Source organism: Mirounga leonina, unplaced genomic scaffold (genome assembly GCF_011800145.1).
Source record: "Mirounga leonina isolate KUSES-001 unplaced genomic scaffold, KU_Mleo_1.0 Mir_95, whole genome shotgun sequence".
Lineage (NCBI taxonomy): Eukaryota > Metazoa > Chordata > Mammalia > Carnivora > Phocidae > Mirounga > Mirounga leonina.
Window position 1 is genome coordinate 18,676,957 of NW_023270865.1, and position 14,910 is coordinate 18,691,866.

The following is a 14,910-nucleotide window of genomic DNA, read 5'->3' on the forward strand; positions in this document are numbered from 1 at the left end:
AATATTCATTTGGTAGAAAATTACCTTGCAAGAGTGGAGGTGGAAAGATTTGTCCCCTTACAAAACACCAGAGCTTTGAGTTTTGTGTTTGGCATTAAACATCCATGGACACAAACCATCAGAGACTCTTAACTATAGGAAGCAAACTTAAGGTTGTTGGAGGGGAGGTTGGTGGAAGGATTGGGTAATTGGGTGATGGGCATTAAGGAGGGGACTTGATGTAATGAGCACTGGGTGTTATATGCAACTGATGAATGACTAAACTCTACTTCTGAAACTAAAACAATAAGACAATAAATAAATGAATAAATATTAAAAATTAAAATAAATTTTAAAATTAAATAAATAAATAAATAAAATAAATATCCATGCCATAGAAACATCTTGTTCATGCCTGGGAAAGCAAAGAAAGATGACAGGAACGGCTAGCTATATAGTTATATCCACTTCCTTCTGTAGTAGTAGAACTCTGAGGTTTTATCTGGACTGATGCAGCATGTTGTGGCTCTATGTCCAAATTCTTGCACCAGTATCCCACTTGCTGGTCATTTCTAAATAGGAATGAGCATCTGTCACCCTACTTCTATATGTCTTCCCCAGTGCTGGTGGAAGGTGAAAACCACATCTGCCACTGTGAACACAGAGATTGAAATAACAGCATGTTTACAATGAAAGAACTGCTAAACTAGCCTTAGAACATTTTCATTTGAACCATTCCTGTCTGTCCTTTAGAGAGAAATGAACTTCTATTCTTCTATAAACCACAGATTTATGTGTGTGTCTCCTCTTACCACAACTAACGCAGAGGAATAGCTGTGAGTTGAATCAAGAATTTGGAAAAAGTCTTAGAACTTTGATTGCAACAAGCTGGGTCCAGGTTAAAGGGTAGATTGCCTTAGGGCATGATCTGAAATGAATGGGAATCAAGCAACTGATGCTTGTTCTGGTATGGCCCACTTATCCCCCTACACAAAACATCATGGCTTCTAGCTACATCAGAGTTAAAGCCTCCTACAGAGATCAATTGTAAACATTGGATAAAATGCGCAAATAAATTATTTGAAGGCTTCAGAGTACAATAAGACAGACTAAACTTGAGTGACCAATACCTCAGAAAAAAGGATGGCATTATGACATGGGTCACGCACTTCCCACTGGTATTTCATTCAGGGCATGTGTGGATTAACAGTGCAGGGAATGGAAACTGAGGAGGAAAGAGCATCCTGGGATTTTTGGCCCTTTCATCAGAATGAGGTGATAAATTGGATTCTTTGTGCTTTGGGTGTTGAGTTTGATGAGTTCTTTATAGAGTTTGGATACCAGCCCTTTATCTGATACGTCATTTGCAAATATCTTCTCCCATTCTGTTGGCTGTCTTTTGGTTTTGTTGACTGTTTCCTTTGCTTTGCAAAAGCTTCTTATCTTGATAAAGTCCCAATAGTTCATTTTTGCCCTTGCTTCCCTTGCCTTTGGCGATGTTTCTAGGAAGAAGTTGTAAATTAAAAAAAAAAAAAGAATAAGGTGATAAAAACTGAACTTCTGGATTGCCAAAGAGACCTAATTTTGAAAGGGTTGAAGAAAACAACCAAGAAATTAGCCTGATATTCTGCACGTCATTTGCCCTTGAAGCCTATGTGAACATTTAAGTTGATGACACTGTATTATTATGAGTCAAAGTAGACTCGCAGCAAGAAATATTATACGATATAAAAGGGAATATTTAGCTATTATTAAAAGTTCAATTTGAAAAGCTATAAAAATCCTAAATTTTAATGCAGATTATAACTTCAAAATATATACATAAAGTGACAACCGACTAAAGTTGAAATTGAAAGATACTGAGTCATAATTCGAGATATCAATGCAACTTACTCCATAGCATAAAAAGTCAGACAGAAACTCAAGAAATATAATATTTGAATATCAAGATTAAGAAACTTGGCAAAAGTCACACACATAAAACCATATCCCCCCAACAATTGAATTATTTTCAAGAAAATGTGGAAACTTTTAATTGACCAAATTCTGGGCCAATATATATTTATTTCAAAGATCAAAACCATACTGCAAATATTTACTAACCACAGTGAAAGGAATCTAAATATCAATACCAAAAACATGATACGAAAGTATTAAGCAAAACGGTTCTAAATAGGTTACATGCCATGTTTCAATAAAGAAATCACAAAACATATTGAATCTAATAATACTTTGAATCAAATAATGCAAGTAAAATGATCACAACTTGTGGGAACCTGCAAAATCTGTCTTCAATGGGAAATTTATAGTCTTAAGTGCATGACAGAAACTCAATGATTTAAGCCTTTAACTACCGAAGAGCAGTGAGTTGAATGGTAGTATGTCAACATCCTAATTTGCAGAGCCTGAGACTGTTACCTTATTTAAAATAAGGGTCTTTATGGATGTGATTAAGTTAAGGATCTTGAGATAAAGAGAACATCTTGTATATTACCTTGGGCCCTTTGTCCTATATCAAGTTCCCCTGTAAGAGATCCACAGGGGAGATGACAGACAGAAGAGGAAGAGGCAGTGTGACTACAGAGGAAGAGATTGGAGGGATGCATCCTCAGCTAAGGAATGCCTGGAGCCACCAGAAGCTGGAAAAGGCAAACAATAGAATCTCCCTAAGAGACTTTCGCAGTAGCACAGCCTTTTCAACACCTTAATTTTGGATTTCTGGCATCCAGAACTATGAGATAATAAATTTTTGTTGTTTTAAGCCACCAAATTTGTTATAACAGCCACAGGAAACTAATAGAGTGGTATGCAAAGCTAGAAAAAGCAGAGCAAAATAATTCTAAGAGAAATAGATGGAAATTATGATAAATATGAGATCAGAAAACAATCTTTAAAAACAAAAAAGTATAAATAAAAATAAAATTTATTGTATTAATAATAGTGAAAATAAAATATATTTTCTCTGCCAGGAATAAAAAATGTTACTATATATATCTTACAGATATAAAAAGCTTTTAAAAATTAAGAAAATTTTAAATTTGTATATAAAAACAATTTTCCTAAAAACTCAATATAATTAGAGGTGCCTGAGTGGCTCAGTTGGTTAAGCTTCTTACTCTTGATTTCGGCTCAGGTCATGATCTCAGGGTCGTGGGATTGAGCCCTGCGTCGGGCTCTGCACTCAGTGCAGAGTCGGCTTGTCCCTTTCCCTCTGCTACTCCCCCTTGTGCTCTCCCTCTCTTATCTCTAACATAAATAAATAAATAAATAAAAATCTTTCTTAAAAAATTCAGTGTAATTGATACAAGAAAAATAGAAAATCTGAATAATCCTCTACCTATTAATAAACTTGAATTCTTAATTTTATAACTTTTCACAAAGAAAACTCCAGTCTTGGATGAGCGTCATTTGTAGATTCCTTCAAACATTTAAGGGGAAAACATCTGTTTTACACAAGTTCATCTAGATAATAGGGAAAAAAAAATACTCTTCCCATCTCATTTTATAAGGACAGCATAACTTGGATTTAAAATAATAAATTATTGGGCGCCTGGGTGGCTCAGTTGGTTAAGCGACTGCCTTCAGCTCAGGTCATGATCCTGGAGTCCCAGGATCGAGTCCCACATCGGGCTCCCTGCTCAGCCGGGGGTCTGCTTCTCCCTCTGACCCTCTTCCCTCTCGTGCTCTCTATCTCTTATTCTCTCTCTCAAATAAATAAATAAAATCTTTAAAAAATAAAATAAAATAAAATAATAAATTATTGACTGCAAATACAAAGATTCCCATGCTAAATAAATAAATAAATAAATAAGCCCACTAACATTCAAAACATACAATATATGCTTGATTCTGTCACCTTTCTCATTATCCTACATCCATATGGTTATTGACTTTTTTCATATTTTCTTGAACAAATCTCACTGTTTAATATTAAGTTTCACTTGACTAAATAGCTTCATGACTCCATCTTCTTTATGCTAGCATAGGGTACTTGTAATTATCAAAAGGGACACAGTTGTGACCCTACTTAACAATATTTCTGGCTATCAGATTCTTAATTCTTAGTTTTATCATTTAGAACTTTTACAGTTTGGTCTTTATCTTTCTATTCTTCATTATTTAACTAATCTTTCAGTCCCCACTACTGCCAATTCACCCACATTAAACATCTAAACATCCCACTATAGTGACTAATTCAAATAACAGCACATTAACTGAGGCGGTTCCTTGTACATATTCTGTTCTTTCTTTTTCAGTATAGATCATGTGTGTTAGAAGTAGATATCTTATCAATTACTGGAATATGAGGAGCACTGATAATATATAATTGAAATGAGAGCTGATAATAGCAGAGCTTCTAGAACCAGAGATTAACATAGCAACTGGAATAAACAGTGATTTGTCTCCCTTTGAAAACAGTTTGAGTATGATGAATTTAAATATGTCTATTTTTGAAGCTTTCTGTATTGAGAAAGAGGACATATATGAATATTAAGTGGACAACTGATAGATTCTGAAGTTGGCTACTGACTTTTTAAAATAATCCTTCAAACCCTACCCCATTTGCTTGAATATGATTAACCCAGTCATACCTGTAAGGATAGACCTTGATTAGTTTAAGAAAACCAATACTATCCCATGCCTCATGTTTATGGCTTAAAGTTATTCAAGCGACCCAATAATCGTCATACCAGAAGAAAATGAAACTTTTATGTTAGAGTTGTCAAAAGAGTTATTTTCCTTCCGCCCTGGCTCTGAATAATGAAACATATACTGCTGTGTATTGCTGTTAGTGTTTTTGCAACCTTAGATTGAAGCTTAGACACAGATAAGGGTAGAGAAAAGAGAATCACCAAGAAACATAGCTAGTGCTGTATAAGAACTATGTCTCTATTCCATCCAACAGCCAAACTATTAAGTTAAAGCTGTCAATATATCGACTCCTTGGTTTAAACCAGCTAGAGTTTTCTATTACTTGAAACTAAAGCCCTTTGATATGGATCAAGATGGAAAGATGTTATCAGAATGAACTGTTGTTTCATTTTTTCAAGTGATTAAAAAAGATGATGTTTTCTAAGAGAGGACTGACTTTTGAAGGAGAACATAAACTTAGCGTGTATTTGCTGATTTATCGGAGGGGGAGACGAATCATGAGAGACTATGGACTCTGAGAAACAAACTGAGGGTTCTAGAGGGGAGGGGGATGGGGGGATGGGTTAGCCTGGTGATGGGTATTAAAGAGGGCATGTACTGAATGGAGCACTGGGTGTTATACGCAAACAATGAATCATGGAACACTGCATCAAAAACTAATGATGTAATGTATGGTGATTAACATAACAATGAAAATTAATTAATTAATTAATTAAAAAGAAAGTAACTTTGAAATACACAAGTAGATTTGTCAATCATGTCATTGATCAGAAACTCAGATGAGAAAACTGGAATACATAGAGCCCATAAATAACAAGTGAAGCATTTTATTTTCAAGGGAGAAATTTTAGAATAAACACAAAGAAGGGTTTCAACTGAACTATGAGGAAATACAGTAACTTGCAAAGAGGAGGAAGATGATGTGCTTGAAAAGAAATTTACTGAGGAGTGGTCAAAGGTGTTCACAGGAAAGCAAGGCAGTATGACTTCCCTCTCTCAATCTCTCTCTCTCTCTCTCTCTCTCTCTCTCTCTCACACACACACACACACACACAAAGTATTTAAAGAAAGAAAAATGCTACAATATTGCCAAATTCTGTCACTAGGTCAAGTAAAATGAGAATTAAACTACCCATTGGATTTAGAGAAATGCAGTGATTGATTACTTTAGAGACAGTTGTTTCCATAAATAACAAATGGGATTAGAAGTCAGACAAAGGCAGTTGAAAAGTTAGTAGAAAATGTGGACTAAGAGACAAAATAGATTTGTCTGGTAAGAAGAAGAAGATGCAGAGTTTATAAATATGTGGGATTTTAAAGAAGTTGCAGGTGTTGTATGTTTTTTTGTATATTTTATCTAATAATTGTTAATTATAATAATAAACATAAATTGGGCTGCCTGGGTGGCTCAGTTGGTTAACAGTCTGCCTTCGGCTCAGGTCATGATCCCAGGGTTCTGGGATCAAGTCCCTAATCGAGCTCCTTGCTCAGCAAGGAGCCAGCTTCTCCCTCTCCCACTCCCCCTGCTTGTGCTCTCTCTGTCTCTCTCTGACAAATAAAATCTTTAAAAATAATAATAAACAATTATTATTTTTGTTTGATCATTAGTGGCTTATTTTTTAGAGCAGCTTGAGGTTTACAGAAAAATTGATTAAAAAATACAGAATTCCCCTTTCTGCCCGTGGATGCCGCCGAGGAAGCAACATGAAAGTCTTCCTTCCCACTGCCGCCATGTCTAAGTCAGAGTCTCCCAAAGAGCTTGAACAGTTGCAGAAGCTCTTCGTCAGAGATTTGAGGTTTGAAACAACCCATGAGAGCCTGAGGAGCCATTTTAAGCAATGGGGAACGTTTATGTCCTGTGTGGTAATGAGAGATCCAAACACCAAGTGCTCCAGATGCTTTGGGGTTGTCACCTATGCCACAGTGGAGGAAGGGCAAGCAGCCACGAATACAAGACCACCCAAGGTGGATGGAAGAGTTGTGGAACCAAAAAGGGCTGTCTCAAGATTCTCAAAGACCTGTGCCCACTTAACTGTGAAAAAGACTTTTGTTGGTGGCATAAAAAAAGACACTGAGGAATATCATCTACAAGAGTATTTTGACCAGTATGGGAAAATTAAAGTGACTGAAATCATGACGGACCAAGGCAGTGGCAAGAGAGAGGCTTTGCTTTTATAACATTTGATGATTATGACTCCAGAGACAAGATTGTCATGCAATAATACTATACTGTGAATGGCCGAAGTGGTTCTGGAAATTTTGGTGGTGGTTGTGGAGGTGGTTTTGGTGGGAATGACAACTTCGGTCATGAAGAAAATGTCATTGGGTAAAGTGGCTTTAGTGGTGGGTATGGTGGCCATGGGGATGGTTCTAATGGATTAGGTAATGATGATGATGGGAGGAACTTTGGAGGTGGAGGAAGCTATAGTAATTTTGGTAATTACAACGATCAATCTTCAAATTTTGGATCATGAAAGGAGGGAAGTTTGGAGGCAGAAGCTCTGGCCCCTATGGTGGTAGGGGCCAGTACTTTGCCAAACCACAAAACCAAGGTGGTTACAGTGGTTCCAGCAGCAGCAGTAGGTTTGGCAGTGACAGAAGGATTTAATTACTACCAGGAAACAAAGCTTAGCAGGAGAGGAGAGCCAGAGAAGTGACAGTGAACTACAGGTTATAACAGATTTCTTTTTTTTTTAAAGATTTTATTTATTTGAGAGAGAGAATGAGACAGAGAGAGAGAGCACGAGATGGGGGAGGGTCAGAGGGAGAAGCAGGCTCCCCGCCGAGCAGGGAGCCCGATGTGGGACTCGATCCCGGGACTCCAGGATCATGACCTGAGCCGAAGGCAGTCGCTTAACCAACTAAGCCACCCAGGCGCCCTATAACAGATTTCTGAACTCAGCCAAGCAGAGTGGTGGCAGGGCCCGGCTGCTACAAAGAAGGCGTTTTACACCCTGTATGGGCAAAAAACTCAAGGACTGTATTTGTGACTAATTGTATAACAAGTTTATTTTAGTTTCTACTCCATGGAAAGTGTAAAGCATTTCAACAAAGGGTTTTAATGTAGATTTTTTTTTTTTGCACCCATTTTGATTGCTAAATGTAATAGTCTGATCATTATGCTGAATAAATGTGTCTTTAAAAAAATAAATACAGAATTACCATATACTCACTCTCCCCCAGCACAATTTCTCCTATTCTTGGATTAGTGTGATATGTTTGTTATAATTAATGAGCAAATATTGATACATTATTATTAACTAAAGTTCATAGTTTAAATCAGGGCTTATTCTTTGTATCATATAGTTCTACGGGTTTTGTTAAATGTATAATGTTGCATATACACCATTACAATAATGTACAGAATAGTTTCACTCTCCTAGAATTCCTCTGTATTCTACTTTTTCTTCTCTTCATTCACTCCCTGTCCCTGGCAAGGGATCTTTTTACATATCTTTTTACTGTTTCAATATTTTTCCTTTTCCACAATGTCATATAGTTGGGATCAAACAGTATATATCCATTTCAGATTGGCTTCTTTACTTGGTAGTATGCATTTAAAATTCCTCTGTATCTTTTCACTGTTTTGCAACTCATATCTTTTGATCACTGAATGTTATTCCATTGTCTGGATGTTCCACAATTTGTCTATCCATACACCTATTCTATATGTTCTGTAGGTGGACATACTTATATGTATTTATCTGTTTGATGGAAAAAATTCAGAGAAGAAACTCTTGAGAATACTGAAGAACTGAGAGAAAATAAAGTAAAGCTTCATATAAGGTAGAGGAATTTTCATTAAATTGTAGAAGGGATACTGTCTCTACTGAAAACCAGGAGAGGGTTGAGGAAGGGATGCAGACATACAGAAGTTTGTAAATTTGAAGGTGGAAATTGAGAGAGCTAACAGTTTGTATTTAATCTGTGAATTAGGGACTGTGTCCATCAGCTAATAAGGAAGAAGGTGACCAATGAAGAGGAATGTTTAGAACATGTAAGTGTGAGTGTTAGTGAGTTTGTACTTTGTTTCATATATAATGGTATTCATGGCCCAGAAGTCAATATATTTACTCTCACTTGAAACTTTTGCAAGAAGTTTTTAATATTTGCTTTAATTAAATTTTCTCTAATTATTCCTATAGGTGAATACTGTGACCATAGAATATTTTTTAATATGGAGAGTGTTTTCCTGAAATTAATTTTTATGACTTTGTAAGATTTGGTATTACTGAAATGCTTCACTATCCACTTGGATTTTATAATGCTATATCTTTCTTCATTCCATTAAAAGCACGGTACCAAAATGTGAAATTATATTTTGTTTTAAACTCTGTATAGACACAGAGAAAAATAATTGCATTTTATAATAGATTCACTCATAATTGTTTTCATGACACTTTATTTTGCTAAATTATGATAATATTCATAAAATCAGTAAGAACTTAATCGGGTTTTTGAAATTTTGTTTTTAAAATCCATATTATTTTTCTCAATATGCAAATACTAAAAATATAATATCATCTCTTTTAAGAAATCATGTAAATGATATTTGAATGATGATTTATGGCAATAACCAATCCAGAAATAGTAATGTAAATCCAAAGCATTAATATTATTTTTTAATTTACTAAATTTACATTAATCTCTTGAATATCCATAAAATTAGCCTGCAATGTATATGAAATTATTATTTAAAGACAATTAAGTACATATCTTCCTTGAACGATTTTGCATACTAATTTTATGGATATTCAAGAGATTAATGTAAATTTAGTATATCTTCCTTGAACTTTTAAGAAGCAATGATGTAATATAATAAATAAAAAATAATTAACCTGATAAACCCATAATAAGTTGGAAATATCATAAGCTGAAAATGCATTTAATACATCTAACATAGTGAACATGATAACTTAGCCTAGCCTCCCTTACACATTTTCAGAACACTTACAGTAACCTCTGGTTGGGCTAAATCATCTAACACAAAGCCTATTTTACAATAAAATGTTGAATATTTCATGTAATGGGTCGAATACAGTATGTAAAGTATAAACTAGAATGGTTGTACAGGGACAGAATGGTTGTCTATATATCTGTTGCTCACTCATGATCGCATGGCTCACTGTCACTGAATGATTTCAAAGTGAACATTACTAAGAAGACCTTCAGATATAAGAGCTCTGATAGCTGTCTGACCTCAGTTTTCTGCATCTAGGTAAGCTGGAATAAATTGATGTTGAGCAGAACATTTTTCACTTGCTATCTTGAACTTGGATTGTGTAATCATTATAGTACCCATTTAAATAATATAAAGTTACAGTAAAAGAATAGAAACCACCATATTCTTGATACTATTTTACCATAAAAGTTTGATTAAATGAATATATGAAGCCTTGGATCAAAATGGTATTTATCGTTTTGGGTTTTGGTTTTCTTTTTTTACATTACTGGAGAACTGTGCTAACATATTTAAGTTTATATCTAAAACCAGCTGGTTTCAGGTTTTTACCTGTAATCATATCTGGAAGGATTTTTTTTTTTTAAGATTGTATTTATTTATTTATTTGAGAGAGAGAATGAGAGAGAGAGAGAGCACATGAGAGGGGGGAGGGTCAGAGGGAGAAGCAGACTCCCTGCCGAGCAGGGAGCCCGATGCGGGACTCGATCCCGGGACTCCAGGATCATGACCTGAGCCGAAGGCAGTCGCTTAACCAACCGAGCCACCCAGGCGCCCCTGGAAGGATTTTTTTTTTAAAAAGTAAAGGACTTAGAATTTTTTCTTTGAAGTGACCATCCTCATGTTGCAGGATTCCTAGTCTCTCAAGTTTTTCATTTAAGTATTAGTACTGCTCTACCCTCCCCATACAGTGATAATCAAGTTCTTCTCTCCCCAGATTTCTAAAACTTCTACTAAGTGATACATACACTTTTACCCGGGTGCGTATATATGTATGTGTGTGATATATGTACATATATATATATGTATATATATATGCATAATTCATCATATGTAATTATATATACAAATGCTAAATTAATAAATATATTGTTCACTAAACATATTACTTATGGATACACTCACATGCACACACAAACACAGGAATGTATATGTCTGTCTCCATATATATTACTATATATGAATATATTTATACATATTTATATGTATTTAGTATTTATTATATTTACTTAGTAATTTAGTGTATTTACTTAAATATACTAAATATAAAAAATAAAAATACTAAATACTAAATAATATTCAAACACATTATAGTTTTATTAAGCTTAAAAACATAATCATTTCCTGTGCTTTTTTATGAGAGTGAAAGGGTTAACTGAGAAAACTTAAGGTGGCTATGATATATCTTGGGAAATTTGGAAAAAGGAAGATCAGTGGATCTTTGTATTTCCATTTTTTTTTAAGTTTTTTTTTTTAAAGGTTTTATTTATTTGACAGAGAGAAAGACAGCCAAAGAGGAAACACAAGCAGGGGGAGTGGGAGAGGGAGAAGCAGGCTTCCCGCTGAGCAGGGACCCTGATGTAGGGCTCCATCCCAGGACCCTGGGATCATGACCTGAGCCGAACGCTAATGCTTAACGACTGAGCCACCTAGGCGCCCCTTTGTATTTCCATTTTTAAATTAAATAATTATCAAAGGTATTTTCTTTTCTTTTTTAGTAATGTATAAAATTAAAAGTTCTCAAAAATACTTGTTTCCTGGGGCTTTTTGGGTGGCTCAGTCAGTTAAGCGTCCAACTCTTGGTTTCAACTCAGGTGGGATCCATGCTCAGTGGGGAGTCTGATTCTCTCCCTCTGCCCCTCCCCCTCTCTAAAATAAATGAATCGATCTTTAAAAAAAATACTTGTTTCCTCAAATGTATGTGTATGCCTGCAAGATCAGCATGTTATAAAATTTAAGAGTTTTAATCAATTTAACAAAATCAAATATCCTTAGAAAATTTATGGGTATCACACAGATATACAGAATATACTTGATTGGATTTTTATGTATATATAAAGAATCCAAGGCAATCATCAGATGCTTTAAATTAATCAAGGTGATGTATGTGGTCACGACACCTAGGTAGTATTCAAGCTCCTTTTGATTTCATTATCTCTGATATGATTATTGTAGTCACATTGCATTAGTATAACTTGAAAGAAAGATGCAGTCTTGTAGTTGTGAATAATTTATCTATTGTATGTATCTAACTTATATTTGATTATGTGCATGTTTCTACTTTGGTTTTAAAAGTTATTCCAAGTAGGAAAGAATGGCAATATGCACTATATTTCATAAGGTGTGGCTTATATTAATTTTGAGTGTCCATGGAAACTTCTATTTATTTTTTCTAGGTGAGTTCAGTGTCAGAAATGGAAACAATTAATTATATTGATATTGTACTACTATTGGTACCTACATTATTGACTGTAATACTTAAAGTTTTTTTAACAGACTTTTTTTTAAGATTTTTTATTTATTCATTTGAGAGAGAGAGCACGAGCAGGGAGGAGGGGCAGAGGGAGAGAGGGAGAGGCAGACTCCCTGCTGAGTAGGGAACCAACATAGGGCTCAATCCCAGGACCTGGAGATCATGACCTGAACCAAAGGCAGATGCTTAACCAACTGAGCCACCCAGGGGCCCCTGTAATACTTATTTATAAAAAATCAGTGCATTATTATTTTTGCAAAGAAGACCATTATTCATTAACATAAATGCCTCTAAATTGTAAGTTTAATGAAATGGATCTTGTACGTTGAGTTTCATAAATAAAAAATTATAGTTTGACCACAAAATGATGATTAAAAATGATGATTCATTTTTATCCAACCATGGATATAATTACTGTCTCAGAGGTTCCCTGGACCACTCTTAGGTTTAATGATTTGCTAGAAAGACCCACAGAATTCCAGAAAGCTGTTATACTCACAGTTACAGTTTATTTCAGTAGAAGGATACATATTAAAATCAGCAAAGAGAACAGGTGCATATGGCAGAGTTTAGGAGAAACCCAGTTCTACCTTCCAACTGTCCTCTCCCAGTAGAGTCAAAAAGATAGCAACGACGTGTGATGACATTTGCAAAGTGTTGCCTAACAATGAAGCTCAATCCTTCTTGAGACTTGAGACCAGGGTTTTTACTAATGTCATGTAGTCAGGGACATGGGACATGGGACATCCATGTGATTTACCTACTCCACTTAGACTCCAGTCCCCTAGAGGTCGAAATGATAGAGCGGCCTCAAATCCCAGGTAAACAATAAAATTAGTGTTCACCGTAAGTTCCATTGTTAGCATAAACCATCTGCGTGGCTTAAAAGTCTCAGGTATACAGACATTCTTTTTTTTAAGATTTTTTTTTTAAATTTATTTGAGGAGAGAGAGAGAGAGCGAGCACGAGCAGCGGGGAGGGACAGAGGGAGAAGCAGACTCCCCACTGAGCAGGGAGCCCTATGCCATGCAGGTCTCGATCCCACCCCAGGACCCTGGGGTCATGACCTGTGCCGAATACAGACGCTTAACTGCTTAAGGGACTGATCCACGCAGGTACCCCTACAGGCAGGATATTTCAGAGGGTTCAGAAGTAATCTCCCTCTTAAGCAGGTTAAGGGCTAGTCCTTTATTTGGAAAATGTAGGGTACGAACAAACACCCTTTACTACCCAGTTAAGTTTATAGAACCAAAGAAATCATAAGGTGATTCAATTGCTGGGGAAATAATTTTGACTTTTGCCATGTGTGTGTTGAGGCATCATTGAACAAAAAGAGTTCCAATCCTGACTCACAAGGCATATCTTTTCCAGGGAGAAGTAACCAAAATACAAAATTAATTACTAAGAAGATATTATGTTATATGCTAATTAGTGCTATGTGAAAAAATAAATCAGAAACAACAGGAAAGGTGTGGAATGGGTTTAGTTTTAATTAAGCTTTTCAGGAATGGCTTAACTATGATTGACAATGTTAGTGCATACATGCAGGTGATGAGGAAGCGAGCCTCATGGATGACTAACTGGGAAGCCCAAGTGGACAGAACAACACATACAAAGACCCAATTGGACACACATGTTATGTTGGAAGAACAACAAAGAGGCAGTTGGTTGAAGCCCAGTAAAAATGAGAGACAGAAAGAAGTGGTAGGGACAGGGGTGTAAATTGTTACATAATTTTCTCTAATCATTATTTTCCACAATAATTTTCCCATTGATATTTATTATGAGACTTAGTTCTATTTTGTATTATATAAAAATGATTTGGAATGACATAGATTTCTGTAAGGAGATAAAGGCATTTTTGATCCTGGACTATTAGAACAAAAGGCTGAGAAAATGCTTTGCCCCCATGTAGCTTTTTTGAAGTTTGTAATTTTAAATGTTAAATCCAAATTGTCTAGTAAATCGTACTCTTTTATGAATAGTACCCATAATTGAGGATGTCATGGTCGGCCCTTTTTGTGGGAGAACAAACAGATCTTGGTACCACAGAGCTACTCAAAGAGATTGCCATGGGTCACTGTCATCGTAACAATGCTTCCTCTGCACTGTCCTTTGCTTGGCCATTGCCTTTCACACACTTTTCTTCACACAGCTGGACTTCTTTGTTGTATGTAACATATCATGTGGTGCACATTTTCTCTCCTGTTGCCCATGATTGAGAACAGATGTTATGTGCCTTTATAATTGTCTTCAGGAAATCTCGATGCCTTTTAATGGCACTCTGTACCTTTTGTAATCAGGAGGGTTAGCTGCATACTTAGAGGCCCATGAAGTATAGAACTTCTTTGTATTGTAGATAGTCACATACAATCCCTGGGCCTGCTGTTTCCCATTCACCACTTGCTGGAACAATTTAGACTAATAAAGGTTTTTCACAACAGGTATTAATGCCTTTCTGAAAAAGGTAAGGACATTTGGCTTTTCTTGGAATAGGCAAGCATTGAGCTATGGAAGATAAATGGTTTCTTAATGGAAGAAAATTTTTATTTTGCTCACTTAATCTTTTCTGTTCAAAATAAGTTAATTCTTAGGCTTTAATTACATAATGAAAAGATAAATAAAACAATAATTATTCTCAAATTTGAGACTTCAAATTCAAAATGTATTCTCATAATTTGTAATTATTTTGATTGGATCAAATAGAATAGTATGAATAAAATCATGCAGAAAGCCTTCTGTGAAAATCCTGGGTTATTTTCTCTGGTGAATTGTAAATAAAGTTATTTGGATAAATTATGAGGACTTTTATTATGCCTAATAAAAATAATTTCACTAAAATATT

The 14,910-nt window shown here is 35.4% G+C and overlaps 1 pseudogene; it reads left to right on the forward strand.

Moving 5' to 3' along the window:
• The first annotated feature begins 6,363 nt into the window (after nucleotides 1–6,363).
• On the forward strand, nucleotides 6,364–6,962 carry LOC118006211 (annotated as a pseudogene).
• Nucleotides 6,963–14,910: the final 7,948 nt, after the last annotated feature.